The 20313-nt window shown below is 37.2% G+C and overlaps 1 protein-coding gene and 1 pseudogene across 1 annotated transcript in view; both read left to right on the forward strand.

Moving 5' to 3' along the window:
- Positions 1-20313, forward strand: part of PLK1S1 (polo-like kinase 1 substrate 1) — a 239786-nt gene that overhangs the window by 63774 nt on the left and 155699 nt on the right. The gene's annotated exons all lie outside the window — the stretch shown is intronic.
- LOC102816205 lies at positions 6981-8871 on the forward strand (annotated as a pseudogene).

A 20313-nucleotide genomic window follows, 5' to 3' on the forward strand; every position in this document is an offset into this window, starting at 1 on the left:
GTTCTTTCTTCCTTTTGGCTGTGTGTATTTATTGCTAATAAACTGTCCTCTAAGCACTAATTTTGTTATGTTCCAAAGGTTATGGTATATTGTATTTTCATTCTCATTTGAGTTAAGTAAACTTTATTTTGTTTTTTTATTTTTTCTGTTATCCAGTCGTTTTTATGCAGGTTGCTACTCAATTTCCATATATTTGATTTCTTTTCCTATTGTTGATTTGTAAGTTATAGCATTTTAATCTGAAAAGATGCTTTGTGGTGTATCAGTGTTTTAAAATTTATTGAGGCTTGCTTTGTTGTTCTAACATATGGTCTTTTCTGGATACTGTTCCTTGTACACTGGGGGGAAAAAATGTGTATTGAGCTGTTGTTGGGTTGAGTATTCTGTGTAAGTCTATGAGGTCAAGTTGGTTGATTGTGTTGTTTAATTCTTCTTTGTTTTTGCTGAGTTTTTATCTAGTTGTTCTGTCCTTTTTTTGGAACGTGTTTTATTTAAATCTCATAATCTTGAAAAGTTGTCTATGTCTTTCTTCAATTATATTGGAATTTGATTTATGTATTTTGAGGTTCTTTCATTGGGAGCATAAATATTTATTATGGTTGTGTTTTCTTATTCAGTTGACCCTTTAATCACAAGATATATTGCCACTCCTTTTCATTTTGATTGCCATTAGCTTGATATGTTTTTCCTATCCTTAGAAATCTGTTTTTATTTTTTTTTATTTTTGTGTAAGGTGTATCTCCTGTATACAGCATATTGAAGGATCCTATTTTCTTATCCATTCTGCTACTCTCTGTCTCTTGACTGGTGTATTTAATCCATTGATGTTCAGCATAATTATTGATAGGTATGAAATGACCAAAAGCATTTTGCTGTGTGGTTTTTTGTGGTGCTGCTGTTTTGCTTATTCTGCTTATTTTTCTGTGTTGAGTTCATTTTGTTTGTGTGGTTTTTTGTTTTGTTTCTTTTTTTTGTCACTTGCTTCTCTGCTGTTGTTTTAATAATTTAAAAGCTTTATGACTTTCCCTTTTCTTGATTTGGTGTGATGGTGTATTAATTTTCTTTGTAGTTACCCTATGATTCATTAATTTCTTCCCCAATTTAAAATAGTCTGTTTTATCTCGAAATCTACTTGACTTTTTCACCAATTGGAATTCTGTAGCTCTACTTTTCTCTCTTTTTGCCCTGTATAGCTGTTTTTATTATAACTTGGTATCTCTGGATCCCTATTTTCAGTCTGGTAAGTTTGATTTACCTTGATGATCTGGATTGAATTCTGAGTGTATTATGTCTATATTAGGATTGAATTGTCACATGTGTCAATCTCAGGTTGTTTGCTATTTTTGGTTCTTAGTCCAAAGGACTCCCTTTAATATTTTTTTGTAATGTTCTGATTTTCACAAATTCTTTTAATTTCTTTTTATCTAAAAATGTTCTAATTTTTCCATCATATTTGTGGGACAGTTTTGCTGGATATGTGATTCTTGATTGGTGATTTTTTTCCTACAGAGTCTTTTATATGTCTTCTATAGCCTTCTTGCTTGCATGGTTTTTGCTGATAAATCAGAGCTTAATCTTACTTGTTCTCCCTCATAGGTAAATTTTAATTTTTTCCTGAGCTGCTTTCAGAATTATTTCCTTGTCTTTGATTATGATACGTTTAGGTGATTTTCTTTGCGGTCTGTTTTGTTTGGGGTTTGATCAGCTTCTTGAATAGTTATCCTTTGTGTTGTTAGACAACATGTGAGGGAAATTTTCTTTCAACAACTCTTCAACAATTTTCTTTGTGGTTTTTATTGTGTCTTCCTATTTCTGAATTCCAACCAGCCATAAGTTATGTTGTCCCATATGAATCTTAGACTTTCTTCATATTTTTTCATTCTTTCTTCTTAACTGTTTTTCTAACTTACTAGTATTGAGAGGGAGTCCTGGTGTGGCACTGTGGGATAAAGTACTGGACTGCATGTTTGGTTTAAACCACTGGGTCAGTGGTTCACACTCACCAGCCACTCCTCGGAAACCTGTGAAGGTATGCCATGAGTTGTAACCGACTTGACGGCACTTAACCAGCAACAACAGAATTGAGAAGTTTATCTTCTAACTCACTAGTTCTCGTTTCCATTGATTCAAACCTACTCCTTTGCCCTTTCAATATATTGTCCATTTCTGAAATCTTAGTATTAATATTCTGAATTTATGTTTGCAGATTTTGTATTGTCTGCAATCCTGTATTTATTTTATTTGATTGTTCCTGTTGTGCTTTCCTAAATTCTTACTTGTTTTCCCTTACCTTTCTGTCAGTCCTTTTGGATGTACCTAAATTCATTCTCTTGAATTTTTTTTCAGGTAGTTCCAATGCCTTCTTTTCCTCAAAAATGTTTTTTTAGATTAGCCTCTTGGTCACTTATTTGAGCCAAACTGTCTTGTTTCTTCATGTGAAAAGAAATTATTTGCTGCTTTTGAGACATTGTGATGTTGCTGTATTGATGTTAAGTTGATGATTTTACATTGCTGTATTCTTAGCCACTCACCAATTGCTTCCTGGTGGGTGTGATCGGGAGATGAGCTTGTGCATCATACTGTTTGCTGTTCGTGTGGTTCAGTTTAGGATGGATTTGGCTAATGTTAGTTGTGGTCACTGATCCTGTGTGTATAATAGCTGGTATTGGCCCTTGTCCAATGGGTGAGGCTGTAGAGGGTATGGTTGTGGCTGGACTGTATTATTGCAGTTGCTATCTTTTCTCTCAAATGAGAAAACACACCCTACAGAGAAAACAAACACAAACCAGCAAACAACAGTGAAAAAAACAAAATAAACAAGAAAAAGGAAAAAGTTGGCAACAACTAGCAAAAGAAGATAAAAAGCCAAAGAAAGAAAAAGGGGGGAGTAAAATAATACAATAAGAGAAAAATAAAAGAGTGAAAGTTCAGGTCAGACAGAAAGACCTGAACACAATTAGGGACAGTAATGAATAAAAAGGAAAGAGACTAGAGAGTAGTAAAACACACACAAACATAAATAAATGAATGCATGAATAAGAGTAGTAACATACACATAAACACATGAAAAAAGAAAGAAAGAGAAATTGAAGCTCTGATAGTGTAGTGATTACAATCAGGCTGCTTACCTCAAGGCCAGCAGTTCAAAATTACCAGCAGTTCCAGAGGGGAAAGATGAGGCTTTCTGCTCCCATAAAGATTTACAGCCATGGAAATACTCTGCAGGGTCATCATGAGTTGGAACCAACTCTACAGCACACTACCACCACCAAAAAAAAGCAGAAGGACAAGAAGAAAGAAGCAGCAGTGGTTGAAAAATGAAGCAGAAAAAGAATAAAAAATGAAAGAGGGAGATAGAAAGGAGAGAAAGCAAGGGAGACAAAGCTGAGGGAAAAAGAATAAAGAAACGAAAACAGTGTAAGGGAAGGGGGATAAAAAAAAGGCAGGTGCCAGACTCAGAAGAGGAGCAAATTCTGGGGTCTCCTGTCAGTCCCAGACTTCATGTCATGTGTGGGTAAAGGATGAGATGCTAACACTCAACACTAAAAGGAGTTACTGTAGAGCTAAGTGTTGTCTGTCTGGTCACCCAATCTGCAAGTATTCTGTGCAGACCCCAAGGCAGCTGGGGTATCAGAGTATTTCCATCCCATAGTGGAGCCAAGGCAGAGAGGTTTCTCTAGCCCAGGGCTGACCAGAACTAGCTCTGCAGATCTAGAATGGGCCACACCTAATTCCAGTTCTGGGGTTGGTGCTGCTAGTTCCTCACACACTTTTATGCTACTTCGCTTCCAGGGGAGCAGGAGCTTTCTTGAAAGTATACGAGGTCACACCTCTAGCCACCAGGGTAATGTGGGGTACAAGAAGAAAAGGAAAATATATACATACATATACATTGCATCTCTTTCTGTCTCGCAATATGCCTCTGCGCCAACTACTGTCCTCTTGTCTTCAAAGTTGCCCACGAAAGTTCAAGATGAGCATTCAACAGCTGACCTGGCCGCCAGCACAGATCAGCAGTTTCTTTCTGTGTGTGTTTTTTTTCCTCCCCCAAGCGTCAGTTCAGCTGCTTCTCCGAACGAGGGCTAGTGAAGGGCTGGCCAGGGCCGACTGCAGATTTGGTGCAGGGTCTGCTTGAATGGGGTCAATGCAGACAGCATCCCCCGCCTTTAGTGGGGCCCACAACCACAGCACTCCCCTCCATGCAGCTCTTAACTCTGTGACTAGGAGAATGACAGCTTCCCTGAGGGGGGTTTGTGGATAGGAGGTGGCCTCACCTCTGGTCACCAGGAATGTGGGAAGAACAAGAAAAAATTGTATGTTTGTCTCTGCGAGCCAACCAGTGTATTTCTGCAATGCTGATAAGTGTTCTTGTCTTTGAAGCTGCTCACAAAAGCTCAACATGGCTGTGCCTGTCTGGTTGCTGGCTCGTATCACTAATCGCTTCTTATTTTGCCTTATCTGCTCAGCTTTTGCTCTTAGTAAACATTCACTCCACTTCTTTAGTTCTTCATCTAACTCAGAGTTCCAGGACTATCATCTGCATCTGTCTCTTTTGGTTATCCGCATCTTTGTTGTAGAGGCTTCCTACAGCCTTTCTGCCTGATCTGCCCTCTTGCTGCCTCTCTCTCTCTCACTAATGTTCCTTTTTTAGTGATGATTTTGCCTGGTTTTAGTATCAGAGTTATCCTCTCTTCATAAAATGAACTTGTGGGTATTTCATCCTTTTCTGTTTTCTGGAATAGTAATAGTAGAATTGATAGCAGCTCTTTTCTGAATGTTTGGTTTAAGTTTTCTGTGAAATTGTCTGGATCAGCACTGTTTTAAGGGGCTGGGGGCAGATTTTTTAAATAACATGTTCAACCTTTCCTTTGTGATGGGTCTCTTCAAATTTTCTACCTCTGTAGTATGTTTCTAGAATTTTGTCTACTCTTATGTTTTTTAATTTGTTGTGCAATTCTTTATAGTATTCTGTTATTTTTATATCAGTTAGTTCTGTTTTGAGGTTGTCTATTTCATTTCTTATTTATAATATTTGTGTCTTCTCTTCCTTTGTTAGATTTGAAAGTGGTTTGTTGGTTTTATTAACTATTTCTCGTTTATTCTGTGTTATTTTTCTATTATCTATTTCACTAATTTCTGTTCTAATCGTTATTATCTTCTGGTGATTGTAGGCTTTTTTGCTGCTCTTTTTCTTATTGTTGGAAGTTTTGATTTTGGTTCTTTGTTCTTTTTAGATGTGTGCATTTATTGCTATAAATTGACCTCCAACCACTGCTTTTGCTATGTCCCTCTTAAAGATATTGGTATGTTGTGTTTTCATTCTTACTCATTTGATTCAAGGAATTTTTTTTTTTTAGTGTAATAAAATTCAACTGGTTTTTGTATGCTGATCTTGTACCATACTTTGCTGAATCCTCCTGTTAGATCCAATGATTTTCTTGCTGAGTCTTTGGGATTTTCTGTGTATAGGATTATATGATCTGCAAGAAGAGATAATTTTATTTTTTCTTCACCAATTTGCATGCTTTTTATTTCTTGTCTTATTGCTCTGGCTAGGATTTCCAGTGCTTCTCCTATAGCACCATACCAGGACTTCTAGTGTTGAGGAATTTTCTATTTCTTTTTCTTTTTTTTTTCTATTTCTTTTTTGTTTAGCATTTTTACCAGGAATAGGTGTTACATTTTGTCAAATGCTTTTCTGTGTCAATTGATATGGTCATGTGGTAGTTTTCTGTTTTTTATTTGTGTGTTGGAGTCTACTGTTGAGTAATCCTTGCATGCCTAGTATGAATCGTGCATGCATCACAGTGCATCATTATTTTTTACAAAGTGTTAGATTTTATTGGCTAACATTTTGTTGAGAATTTTTGCATCTATATTCATGAGTCCTGGTGGGGCACTGTAGGACAAGCACTAGACTGCTAACCACAAGATAAGAGGTTCAGAAACTAACAGCTATTCTTTGAAAAGCCTGTATAGGGTTGTTGTGAGTTGCAGCAAATTCATTAGCATTTAACAATAACAACAATGTTCATGAGGGATATTGGTTTGTAGTTTTTTTTTTTAGTAGTGTCTTTACCTGGCTTTATTGTCAGATTTATACTCACTTCACAAAATGAATTCAGGAACATTTCTGCCTTTTCTACATTCTGGAGGAGTTTTAGTGGAACTGCTAATAGTTTTTTTCCTGAATGTTTGGTATAATTCACCAATGAAGACATCTGGGCACAGGCTTTTATTGTTATTATTTTTATGACCTGTTCCGTTTCTTTTGTGTATATCTATTCAAATTTTCTATCTCAGTGTATATTCTTTTAGGTAGGTGGTATGTTTCTAGAAACTTTTCCATTTCTTCTAGGTTTTCAAATGTGTTGGTGTATAGTTATTTGTAGTAGTCTGTTATCCTTTTTATTTCAGTCGGTTCTGTTGCAACATTACTTATCTCATTTCTTGTTTTTTGTTATTTGCATCTTTTCCTTTGTTAGATTTGGCAGTCAATTTCTTGATTTTATTATTCTGTTCAAAGAACCAACTTCTAATCTTGTTGATTCTGTGAATAGGTTTAAAGATTTGTGGGAAAATTCTGTTATCTTCTTATTCTAATATTCTATGAAATTTTGGAATCCTACTCATGTTGTTTCCCTGTTTTACTTATTTCTGTGTATTGTTTATTACTTTCTTCTGCTGGCTGTATGCTCATTTTCCTGCTCTTTTTCTACTTGTCACTTTTGAATTCAGGTGTTGATTTGGAATGTTTATGCTTTTTTTGAGGCATGCATTCATTGTTTTAAATTGCCCTCTGACAACCACAAAGATTCCTAGGGGCAGGAGTTGTGTTAGTGCGTCTGTCTGAGGCAGTAGGGATGGACCCGGACTCCATGACTTTACATCTTGAGACTACACTGAAAGGTATCTTTATTCAACTAATCTACTGAGTTGCCCTACATAGTGGCATTTTCAGTATTATAGGTCTTCTTTAAATGGATAAGATGCCTACTACCTAAATTTCCAAAGATGAACTTGATGAACTCACAGAGGCCTTTGCAAAAGTTGATCTCAACAGCAGTGGATTCATTTGTGACTATGAACTTCATGAGCTTTTGGAGGAAGCCAGTATGCCATTACTGGAATATAAAGTGAGAGAAATTATTCAAAAACTCATGCTGGATGGTGACAGAAATCAAGATGGGAAGATAAGTTTTGATGAATTTGTTTATATTTTCCAAGAGGTAAAGAGCAGTGATATTGCCAAAACTTTCTGCAAAGCAATCAGCAGGAAAGAAGGGATATGTGCTCTTGGAGGAACTTCAGAGTTGTCCAGTGAAGGAACACAGCATTCTTATTCAAAGGAAGAAAAATATGCTTTTGTGAACTGGATAAACAAAGCTTTGGAAAATGATCCTGATTGCAGGCATGTGATACCAATGAACCCAAATACTGATGACCTAGTCAAAGCTGTTGGTGATGGAATTGTGCTTTGTAAAATGATTAACCTTTCAGTGCCTGATACAATTGATGAAAGAGCAGTCAACAAGAAGACACTGACACCCTTCATCATTCAGGAAAACTTGAACTTGGCACCGAACTCTGCCTCTGCCATTGGATGTCACGTTGTGAACATTGGTGCCAAGGATTTGCGGGCTGGGAAGCCTTATCTGGTTCTGGGATTGCTTTGGCAGGTCATTAAGATCAGTTTGTTCACTGACATTGAATTAAGCAGGAATGAAGCCTTGGCTGCTCTACTTCACGATGGTGAGACTTTGGAAGAGCTTATGAAATTGTCTCCAGAAGAGCTTCTGCTTTGATGAGCAAACTTTCATTTGGAAAACTCAGGTTGGCAAAAAATCAACAATTTCAGTGCTGACATCAACTATTCCAAAGCTTATTTCCATCTTCTCAATCAAATTGCTCCAAAAGGACAAAAGGAAGGTGAATCACAGATAACTTTTAATGTGTCAGGTTCAATGAAACAGATGATTTGAAGAGAGCAGAGAGTATGCTTCAACAAGCAGACAAACTAGGTTGCAGACAGTTTGTTGCTCCTGCTGATGTTGTCAGTGGAAACCCCAAATTGAACTTTGCTTTTGTGGTTAACCTGTTTAATAAATACCCGGCATTAACTAAGCCAGAGAACCAGGATATCAACTGGACTCTCTTAGAAGGAGAAACTTGTGAAGAAAGAACTTTCCAAAACTGGATGAACTCTCTTGATGTTAATCCCCATGTAAACCATCTCTATGCTGACCTGCAAGTTGCCCTAGTCATCTTACAGTTATATGAATGTATTAAAATTCATGTTGACTGGAGTACAGTTAATAAACCTCCATACCTGAAGCTTGGAGCCAACATGAAAAAGCTAGAAAACTGCAACTATGCTGTTGAATTAGGAAAGCATCGTGCCAAATTCTCCCTGGTTGGCATTGGAGGACAAGACTTGAATGATGGAAACCAAACACTGACTCTAGCTTTAGTCTGGTAGCTGATGAGAAGATATACCTCAATGACCTGGAAGATCTTGGAGAGTGTCAGAAAGCCAATGATGACATCATTGTCAACTGGGTGAACAGAACATTGAGGGACACTGGGAAATCAACTTCCATTCAGAGTTTTAAGAACAAGGCAGTCAGCTCCAGTTTGGCAGTTGTGGATTTAATTGATGCCATCCGGCCAGGTTGCATGAACTATGACCTCGTTAAGAGTGGCAGTCTAACAGAAGATGACAAACACAATAGTGCCAAATATGCTGTGTCAATGGTTAGAAGAATTGGAGCCAGAGTGTACACTCTCCCAGAAGACCTTGTGGAAGTAAAGCCCAAGATGGTCATGACTGTGTTTACATGATTGATGGGCAGGGGGATGAAGAGAGTGTAAAATAACCAATCTGAATGAAACAAACCTTGTTCCCAGGTCAGCTATTATCAAGTTGAAGTGCTTATGGCTTAAGAATGTTGCTCATTTAAAGGACTTTTTAGTTTTGATTAATCTGAGACTAGATCAGAGCCCTCAGGGGAAAGAGTTTAAATAAAAATAAATGATCTTTCCCATAGTCAGCATTGGATTTGTCAGGCGCACCTGAAATGTGCTTGTAGCCAAACCATTTTACTCTCTCTTCTTAGATTGCTGCCTTTGACAATTCCTGTTGCTGTATGTTATTTCTCTCTATGTATCTTTTTCCCTCTTAGATTGTCCACTCTTGGGTTTTGCTTAGATGATTGGATATGAATGTGATTAGATAGTAATTTTCCCTTTTATCCAGTGTGCTAGTTCTTATTGGAGAACTCTGGCCTAGGGTATTTGGATATGAGTATCCTTTGCTTTATAGTACTGGAAATTTACAGAAGTAACTATGCAGAATGTAATAGAAGCTTTTCATATTCTTTTGTTCTTCAAATCAGTATCTTTTTACAGTATTCTTTCTACATGATCTTTTTGTTACATTTAAGAATATTTTGATTACATTAAACAAGACTGCTGATTTTGCTACTTTTTTTTTAAGGGTTCTTTTCAAGTAAGTTAAAAAAATTTTTTTTAAGACATTATAGGTAGAGGAAAAAATGTACCTTGAATTTGCATCTGTCCACCACCCCAAGTTGTAAACAGTTAATATATATTGTCTTAAATTACTTGGTTCAGTACATGCTTCTTTTTCTTTGAAATCTGTATCATCAAGCTCTCTCTTTAAATTTAAAAAGCTGTTGAACAGGACACTTTTGAGGGAGGAGAGTGCTCAGAGTTAGCAGTGATGCGATAGGCCAAGTATGCTAAGTGTACAATATATATTTTTTAATTGTACGCCTAAAACAGGAGATGTGGTCACTAAAATATATGTAGAACTTAATGTACTCTTGCTGTGTCAAGCTGTTTGCTATAGTTTTCAAGATCATAAGGTTACTCTAACTCTGAAAAGTGATGTAATTGGGTAGCAATGTATTATTAGTTCAAATAAATCCATTTACATAATTTAAAAAAGCTGCCCTTTGAGCACTGCTTTTTCTGTGTCCCAAAAGTTTTGATATGTTCTGTTTTCACTCCTGTTTGGTTCAAGTGATATATTTTATTTCATTTTTTATTTCTTCTGTTATTTAGTAGTCTTAAAGTAGGGTGTAATTTAATTTCCACGTATTTCATTTTCTCCCCAATAATCTTCTTTTCTGGAGTTCTGGTGTGGCACTGTGGATTAATGCGCTGGACTGCAAAGCCGATTGAACTGCAAGGTTGGAAGTTTTAGTCTATTTATGTCTTAATGAATCATTTCTTTTAAGATCAACATGAAGCTAGTCCCTAAAAGATCCTACTTTTCCAATATACTATACCATTCCATAATCCTTGATATCTACCTCTACTCCTTCCTTCCCTCAAGTCTCAGGGTTCTGCAACATGCTACAATGTCTCGCAAAACTCATAACTTTCAAAGGAAATGGCTTACACAATTGTGGAGGCTGGCAAATCCCAAAGTCAGAGATCAGTCTGGAGGAATCTTTCCACCCAGGTCATCTCAGGAGCTGAGAAACCTAAATTGACAGGTCAAGCAACAGGCTGTTGATGTACAAGGCTGTGGGAGCTGGTGAATTAGGATGGACTGAAAATCCCATGAACTGGAGATCAGATGTAATGAGTCAGCTGCAAGATCCAGGACAGAGAACAAACTTTGCCAAAACAGTCCTATAAATTGGACTCAAGGCCATGCCCTCAAAGAAAACTAACAGTGGTGACTTGAGTCACACCCACCAGTGCGGGGGGCAGGGGGTAGGGGGGAGGTTATTCTTAATCCTTTGTTCTACCACAATCCTTTTATTCCCTAGCTCCTTCTTGTTGTTAAGTGTCTTGGAGTTAGTTCCAACTCATAGTGGCCCTGTATAAGGTTTCCAAGGAGCAGCTGGTGGATTTGAAATGCCGACCTTCTACTTAACAGTCCAGTGCTTATTCTACAGCACAACACCAGGACTCCTTTAGTGCACATTAATTCTGCCTGATTAACAATTCATTTCAAAATGGGTCCATTATCACAGACATAGAGGCTGAGATTTATGATACATCATAAAATAGAACAATATTGCTAAAAGGGTCATAATAAGCAATTAATTACAGTTCAGTGTCATTGGGTCTCAGTTTTGTATCTTGTAGACAGCTTATCAATGGGTTTAGTATTTTTATCCATTCTGCGCTTTTCTGTCTCTTGACTAGTGTATTTAATCTATTTACAGTCGGTGTAATTATTTATAGGTATGAATTTATTGCTGTCATATTACTGTATTGTCTTTTTTGTGGTACTGCTAGATTCTTTGTGCTACTTGATGTTTTATGATGAATTCATTTTGTTTATAGAGTTTCATATATTTCATTTGTTGCTGTTATAGGGTTTACTAAGCCTTTTTTATTTTCTTTGTATCTTTTTTATGAGGTTTATTCATTTTATTTGAGGTTACCCTATAATTTATTATTTTCTTCATAAGTTTACAACAGTCCTTTCTATTTTTAAACCTACTTTACTTCTCCATTTGGAATTTCTCTAATTACAGTATTGTTATTTAGTGCTGTTGAGTCGGTTCCAATTTGTTGTTAAGTGCCACCGAGTCAGTTCCGACTTATAGCAACCCTGTATAGGGTTTCCATGGAGCAGCAGTTTGTTGTTCAAATTGACCTTGCAGTCTGGTGCTTTATCCCACAGTGCCTAAACAGGACTCCTATTAATTCCCTATTATTACTTTTCAGTTGTCTTCATTCACATATTTCTGTGCCTGGTTCTTTATTTTCAGTTAATTTTACTTTTAATACTTATATATGTAAGTTGATTTATAGGTGTTGTTTTTATGTGTGTTATTCTAAATGTACTATCATTGGTTCTCCATTTAGAACTACCATTAGTATGTCTAGCAACATTGGTTTGGTTTTCATATATTACTTTAATTTCTGTTTATCTGGAAATGCCCTAATTTTGCCATCATTTTAGAGGGACAATTTTGCTGGGCATATAAGTTTTGGTTGGCAATTTTTTTCTTTCAGATTTCTAAATATGTCATGCCATTGTCTTCTTGCCTACATGGTTTCTGCTAAGAAACCAGAAAATAGTGTCATTAGTTCTTTGTAGATTACTTTTTGGTTTTCCCTAGCTGCTCTCAGGATTTTTTCCTTGTCTTTGGTTTTGGCAAGTTTGATTATGATATGTGCCACAGATTGAATTGTATCCTCCCCACCCAAAGTATGTGTCCACATGGCTGGGTTGTGATTCTCAGTAGTTGGGAAGTTATGTAAATGATATAATGTGGCTGTTTAATGTGTTGATTCCCAATGATGTGACCTGATGTGATAAATCAGTTAAGAGGTTTAAGAGAGTGGGCTCCAATATCCTTAACCCCATCACAACCCTGATCTGATGTAAGGGAGTTTCTTAGGGGTCTGGCCTGCACCATCTTACAAAGATAAAAGGAGAGAGGAGTGAGCAGATTAAAGAGACCTATTGCCACCAATAAAGAAGAGCCAGGAGTCTGGAGTCTATGAGCACTGGGTCTAGAAGCATTGTGAAGCTCATAGAACCAGGGGATGGTTGATGTCAAGACACATGGATATCGCCAAGGAATGCTGGGCCTCTAATTGCTGAAAGGTGACAAGGCTATAACCCCAGAGCCAGCAAAGAAAGAAGACCTTCCCCTACTAAATTGTGACTAAATAGCTATTCAAGACACACATTTGTGGTAATTTCTATTATATTGGCACTAGAGAACTAATTCAGTATGACTTTTTGATTTTCTTTTGGAGTCTGTCCTGTTTGGGATTTGCTGAGCTTCTTGAATCTTGTCTTTCATGATACTAGGGAAGTTTTCTTCCTACAAATCTTTGACAGTGTTCTGTGTGTTTTTAATTTATGTCTTTTTCTGTTTTGGAATTTGGATTACATTAAATTTATTCCTCTTGATTATCTCCCACCTAATTTTTAGGTTTTGTTTGTTTGTTTTTTTCTGATTGCCTTCTAACAGGTTAGTATTGAAAGATTTGTTTTTAATTTTGATGCTATGTCTTCTATTGATTCAGTTCTACTACTTTGCCCTTTCAATGTGTTATCTATTCCTGAAATACTTATATTAATCTTAAGGCTTTCTACATGATGTATTTGTATTATTTGCCATTTTTCATTTATTTTGCCATTAAGTTTGTCCCTATATTTTCATTGATGATCTTTATAATTCTTGGACTTAAATGTAGGTCTTTAATCCATGGTGAGTTAGTTTTTGTATATGGTGTGAGATATGGGTCTTGTTTCATGCTTTTGCAAATCTATTTCCTGTTTTGCCAGCATCGTTTGTTAAAGAGACTATCTCTTCCACTTTTAATGTATTTTGTCCTTTTATCAATGATCAGTTGACTGTATGTGGATGAATTTACTTTTGGGTTTTAACTTCTGTTCCATTGATCTGTATATCTTTCATTGTACACTACCAAGCTGTTTTGACCACTGTGGCTATGTGTAGTAATTTTTTAAATCAAAGAGTGAGAGGCCTCCAACTTTATTCTTCTTCTTAAGCAGTGCTTTGCTTATCTGAGGACTCTTTTTCTTTCCATAAAGTTTGTGATCATTTTTTCCATCTCTTTAAAGAATGTTGTTGGAATCTGGATTGGTATATTGTCCATTCTGTGTTATTTTGAGCTGGTTGTGTTTTTCTAAAAATCTACCCATTTCTACCAGTTTTTCAAATTTATTGGAGTACAAGTCTTTATTGATTCTTTCTATAGTTTTTATGTTTTCTACCTCATTTATATCTGCTCTAATCTTTATTATTTCTTTTCTTCTGGTGACTGTAGGTGTCCTTTGTTGGCCTTTTTCTAAATGTTGAAAGTTTTGTGTTAATTTGGGTTCTTTTTTCTTTTTGGATGTGTACATTTATTGCTATAAATTGTCCTCTCAGCACTTCTTTTGCTGTGTCCCAGTGGTTTGGGTATGTTGCATTTTCATTCTCATTTGCATCAAGAAATTTTTTATTTGTTTTCTGTTTGTTCTATTACCCAATGATTTTTGAGTAAGATATTATTTGGTTTCCATATATTTAATTGTGTTTCCTTGACCTTTCTAGGTTGTTAATTTCTAGCTTTATAGTGTTGTGATCTGAGAAGATGGTTTGTAGTATTTTGATGTTTTAAATTTCTTGAGACTTGCTTTGTGGCTTAACATATGGTCTATTCTGCAGAATGTTCCATGTGCACTAGAAAAGAATGTGTATCATTCTGTTGTTGGGTTGATTACTGTGTATAAATCTGTGAGGTCAAGTTGATTGATTGTGTTGTTTATTTCCTCTGGGTCTTTGTGGAGGTTCTTTCTGGTTGCACTTGACTTTGTTGACATTGATGTATTAAAATCTCCTACAACTGTAGAGATATCTATTTCTTCATTTTTATTAAAGTTTGATTTATATATTTTGAGGATCTTTTATTGGTAGCATAGTTATTAATTAAGGTTATATTCCATTGGTCAATTGACCTTTTATTCATAAGATATGTCCTTTCGTGTCTTTCTCTCTTTAAAAAAAAAAAAAATTTTTTTATTGTGATTTGGGTGAAAGTTTACAAAGCAAATTACTTTCCCATTGAACAATTTGTACCCACTTTGTTTTATTGCTATCCCGTCAATATAACAGTACTCTTCCCGCTCCTCCTTGTATTCCCTGTTTCCATTTGCCCATCTTTCCTGTCCCTCCCTGTCTTCTGAACTTTGTTTTTAGGCAAATGCTGCTCTTGTAGTCCCATATGGCTGATTATTCTGAGAACCAAGTTCCTCACGATGACACTATTGACTTTATAGGCCTGCTTATTTAGCTGAAGGAATCCTGGTGTGACGCTGTAGGTTACTGTGCTGGACTACAAAGTCAGTTTAAACCATAAAGTCAGCGGCTCAAGCTCACCAGTTGCTCATTGGAAACCCTGCACAGGTTGCTATGGGTTGGAACTGACTCGCCGGCACATACCAATAACAATTTAGCTGAGTCCTTTTTAGCCTCTTATGTTTGTTTTTGCCTTAAAGTCTATTTTATCAGAGGTTAATATTGCCACTCCTTCTCGTTTTTGATTGCCATTAGCTTGATAATTTTTTTTTTTTTTACATCCTTTAATTTTTAGCCCATGCTTGTTTCTGAGTGTAAGGTGTGTCTCTTGTAGACAGCATATTGAAGGATATCCTGTTTTCTTATCCATTCTGCTTCTGTCTCTTGACTGGATGTAACCCTTTGGCATTCATCATAATTATTGATAGGCATGAATTGATTGCACTCAATTTTCTGTGTGTTTTCTGGTGCTGTTGGTTTCTTTGTTCCGCATTTTTTCCTATGCTGAGTTCCTTTTTGTGTGTGCTTTTTCTTGTCAATTTCTTCATAGTTTTAATGTTTTCAAAATCTTCATGTATTTTCTTTTTCTTGATTTGATGCAAAGGTGTATTACATTTCCTGAGGTTACCCTATAATTTATTAATTTCTTCCCCAAATTAAAAGTCTGTTTTATCTTGAAATCTACTTGACTTTCTCACCATTTGGTATTCTTTAACTATAATTTCCCTCTTTTAGTGCTGTAGTTGTGTACATCATAAATTGATATCTTTGATTCCCTATCTTTATTCTTCTCATTTTGTTTTACTCTGGATACTTCCATATCTGGATTGAATTCTGGATGGTGCTACTGTGTATGTCAAGCTATGGTTGCTGTTGTTGGTTCTCAGTCCAAAGGCCTTCCTTTAATACTTTTTGTAAAGTTGGTATGATTTTACAAATTCCTTTAATTTCAGTTTGTTGTGAATTGTTCTAATTTTGGCATCATATTTGTTGGATAGTTTTGCTGGATATATTACTTCATTGGCAGTTTTCTATCAGTGTTTTGTATATGCTTCCCTATTACCTTCTTGCCTGCATGGCTTCTGCTGAGAAGTCAGACTTTAATTTTATTGGTTTTCCTTTGTAGGTAACATTTCATTTTTCCATTGCTGCTTTCAGAATTCTTTCCTTGTCTTTGATTTTGGAGAGTTTGATTATGATATATCTTGTTGATTTTCTTTTGGGGTCTATCCTGTTGTGGGTTGTTTAGCTTCTTGAATATTTATCATTTCATCTTTCATGTTAGGGAAATTTTCTTCCAGCATCTATCTCTGTGGATTCATTTGTTTGTGTTACTCTGTCTTGTTTCTTCGTGTGAGCAAACATTTCTGACTGCTTGTGGTGGTGTTGTATTTGTATTAAGATGATGAGTGTGTGTTGGTGTAATCCTTGTTATTGTTGTTGTTAGGTGCTATCGAGTCTTTACTGACCCATAGCGACCTTATGCACAGCAGAATGAAACACTGTCCAATCCTGGGCCAACCTCACTACTGTTGCCATGCTTGAGTCCATCGATGCTGCCACTTGGCCAATCCATCTTGTTGGGGGTCGGCACTCATTAATTGCCTCCTGGTAGGTGTGATCAGGAGATGAGCTTCTGTTCATGGTTTGTACATTTCATTTCAGAATGGATTTAGCTAATGTTGATTGTAGTCGCTGCTCTGGTGTATAGCAGCTTATATTGATTCCTTCCCAAATGGTGGGATTATAAAGGGTACGGCTGTGTGGCTGCAGTTGATGTCTCCTGTCATGTGATGCAAGAAGAAGGAAAATAAACAACAACAACAAAAATAAAACAGCCCACACAGCACAAAATGAAAGTCAATGGCTTTCTCTCTACCACTAAGTGTTGTGATGCACCACTTACAGACCTTTTACCATCACAGCCACCTGAGAAAGTTCAAAATGGTCACTCTGGGTCCTGTGGGTCCACCCACATCACCCACCTCCTTTCTTTCCTCCCTCCCTCTTGTTTTTCTCTACCACGTGTCTGTTCAGCTCCCTCTCCTAGTGGAAGCCAGTCTGGCCAGGATTGACTTTGCAGATTTGGATCAGAGCCTGCTCTAGTGAGGTTATTGTATCTGGCTCCTCCCTGAGGGACACAACTACTAAGTGGCTCTGACCACCTGGAAAATGGGAGATCCCCTGGGGTTGTATCCTGGGTGGAAATAAAAGGGGGGAAAAGTTGCATCTCTTTCTCTGTGATGCACAGGTTGGGTTTTGCAACACGTATATATATTTTTTGTCTCTAAAACTGTTCACGAACTTTCAAGATGGTTGTGGCAGGTTCTGTTGGCTGCCATTGCACCTTGTCTCTTGCCACGTCTATTCAGCTCTCTCTCACAGAAGGCACTCAGTCTGCTTTTCTATCTCTGTTGCACTGAGTTCCAGGATCGTCCTCTGTATCTGTCTTATCTGGTTTTCCATATACCTACTACTACAGAGAGCCCGCACAGCCTTTCCCATTCATGAACTTATGCAAACAAAACATGTTTAAATAAGTCTCTGTGATCCATGGATGACTGCAGACAAATTCTATGAGTAACATACTTGCATTAATCTTGTTAGGGAGCGTGGTGAATCTGTAGGATAAGCACTAGACTGTGAACCATAAGGTCAGCTGTTCAAACCCATTAGCCACTCCTTGGGAGACAGATGAGATTTTCTGCTCCTCCAGAGATTTGATGTTGTTGCTATTGTTAAATGTGGTAGAGTTGGTTCTGATTCATAGTGATCCTGAATCGAGTTTCCAAGGAGTGGTTGATGGATTTGTACTGCTGACATTATGGTTCAAACTGATCTTGCAGACCAGTGCTTATCTTAGAGTGTTACACCAGGACTCTCTACAAAGATTTACAGCCTCAGAAATCCTATACAGGGTTGCTATGAGTTAACACCTACTTAAAGGCACTTAAAAACAACAATCTCATTGGGTTGCTTTCAAAGAAAGCATTCATTCTTAAACAGTGGCTTCCAAGGGGTATGCTGGGTCTGTTAAATTCAAGGCAAAGACAGTAGGATAGAAAGTCATGGTAACTGATTTTTTTGGATTCCAAAGAGATAATCATGATTGATTTCCTCAGAGTACACAGCATGACTGCAGGGGCTTATTATGAAGGAGATTTTAGAAAGTTGAAAACAGTATTGATGAGAAAAAGGACAGGAAAGTTGTACTGAGGAATTTTTTCCTACCAAGATAATACACCTGCTCTTTCTTCAAGGTTGTCCTTTGAGAATTTTGTTTTGAAGCCATACCCCATCTACCCAGCAGCCATGAACTTGCCACTTCAGACTTGTTTTTGTTCTTCAAACGCAAAGAAATTTTAAATGGAACGTTGATTCACTTGAGGATGTCAAAATTGCAATTTTAATGGGATGTAAATCAAAAAGTGCAGAATTGTTCAGGGTTACAGATGGAACTACCACCTTCAGAAGTGTATAGACCTAGATGGAGATTTGTCAAGAATCCATAGCCATAATTTTATATTGTTTAAAATGAATTTTCTTTGATTTTGTATGATGTATTGAATTAGGCAAACCTGCTGTACAAGAACTCTTTAAAGTATTCAAGAGCAAAGATATCAGCTTGAGGACTAAGATGCGCTTAAGACAAGCCATCGTATTTTCAGTAACCTCATATGCATGCGGAAGTTGTACAATGAATAAGGAAGACTGTAGAAGAACTGATGCAGTTGAGTTACGGTGTTGGAAGAGAATATTGAAAGTGCCATGGGCTTCCAAAAGAACAAACAAATCTGTGTTGGAAGAAGTGCATCCAGAGTGCTCCTTGGAGGCCAGGATGGCCAAACTTTGTGTCTCATATTTTGGACATATTGTTAAGAGGGGCCAGTCACTGGAGAAGGAGATCCTGTTTGGTAAGGTGGAGGGTCAGAGAAAAAGAGGAAGACCCCAGCGAGATGGATTGGCACAGTGGCACCAGCAGTGGGATCAGGCATAGCAATACTTGTGACGTAGGGCTGGGCAGTGTTTCATTCTGTTGTGCATAAGGTTGCTGTGAGTTGATACTGATTCAATGGCACCTAACAAAAACAACATAAATAACAGTGGTTTTGTTGTATAAAGAAAAAAATGGCCAAAACGGACGTTATTAGAGACTCTGAAATTTGTTTTCTATCACAGAGATTCTTAAGCAAGTGTGAGAAATGTGGAGGTCAAAGAGATGAATAGAAAATTTCAAAGGGCAGCTAAAGAAGAAAGAGTCAGATATTATAATAATATATAAGGAGCTCTGGTAGCGTAGTGGTTACGAATCAGGCTGCGAACCTTAAGGTCAGCGGTTCGAAACTACCAGCCGCTCCACGGGAGAAAGATGAGGCTTTCTACTCCCGTAAAGATTTACACCCTCGGAAACCCTGTACAGGGTCGCTATGGGTCGGAAACGACTCGACAGCACTTAACAACAACAATGTAAATATCTATAGTTAGAAAACCAAAAGGAAAGAACATTCTCAGCATTTGTTAAGTTGAGGGAACTGAAAAAAAAATTCAAGCCTCGAGTTCCAATATTGGCGACTTCTATGGATACTTACTGATGAAGAACAAAGACCACAGCCTTCAGTATGGATTGCATTTCAATGTAAAGAAATAAAAAATCCTCACCACTGGACCACAAACAACATTCTTATCAATAGAGAAAAGGTTCATGTTTTCAAGGATTTCATTCTTCTTGGATCAACCATCAACACTCATGGAAGCAACAGTCAGGAAATCAAATGATGACTTCCGGAAAAAGATGGCAGATCGGGTGAAAGTTTAGTAACGAGCTTGGCCGAGAACAACACAGAATACAGGACCAAGAAGGCTCAGGGAATGGTCCCAGTACTCTGAACCACATATAAAGGAATATTTCGAAGGTTGGAAGACTTACAGCTGGGGAGTTTGTGGCAGAAGCAAGAAATCCATTGCTTCCTGGTTCAGGACACTCAGCTGCTCCAGGAGCTGCCATTTGTGTGGGGCCAAGCGGGGATCAGAGCAGCCACGGATGCCTGACAGAGCCGCAGAGATAGAGGTGTGGACATTCTTTTTTCCTTTTTTTGGTATCTTTTTGTTGGTCCCTTGCTATCTGCATACCTCCATTCTGGTAACTATAGGGGTGCCTGAGCTAGTAGATAATCCAGCCCCACCCTCGGAGGGTTCTACTACGCATGTGCATAGATCTCCTTGAAATTTAAAGAGACAGTATCCACTTAAAACCAAACAGCTGACAGATACTCAGTCCAAGAGCAGGCCTTGAACTTTTCTTGTTTGCTTTTTGTTCTGTTTTTTCAACACAGGAAAGAGACCTCATATTAGGCTACAGATTTTTTTAAATTAAAAAAAAAATTTTTTTTGTTTTTATTTTATTTGTTTATTTAATGTTTTTTCTTCCTTCTTCTTCTTCTCTTCCTCCTCTCTCTTTTCTGAGAATAGAGACTGCAGCATCAGTCTTGTTTTTGTTGTTGCT

The sequence above is a fragment of the Chrysochloris asiatica genome, unplaced genomic scaffold, assembly GCF_000296735.1.
Source record: "Chrysochloris asiatica unplaced genomic scaffold, ChrAsi1.0 scaffold00039, whole genome shotgun sequence".
NCBI classification, from domain to species: domain Eukaryota; kingdom Metazoa; phylum Chordata; class Mammalia; order Afrosoricida; family Chrysochloridae; genus Chrysochloris; species Chrysochloris asiatica.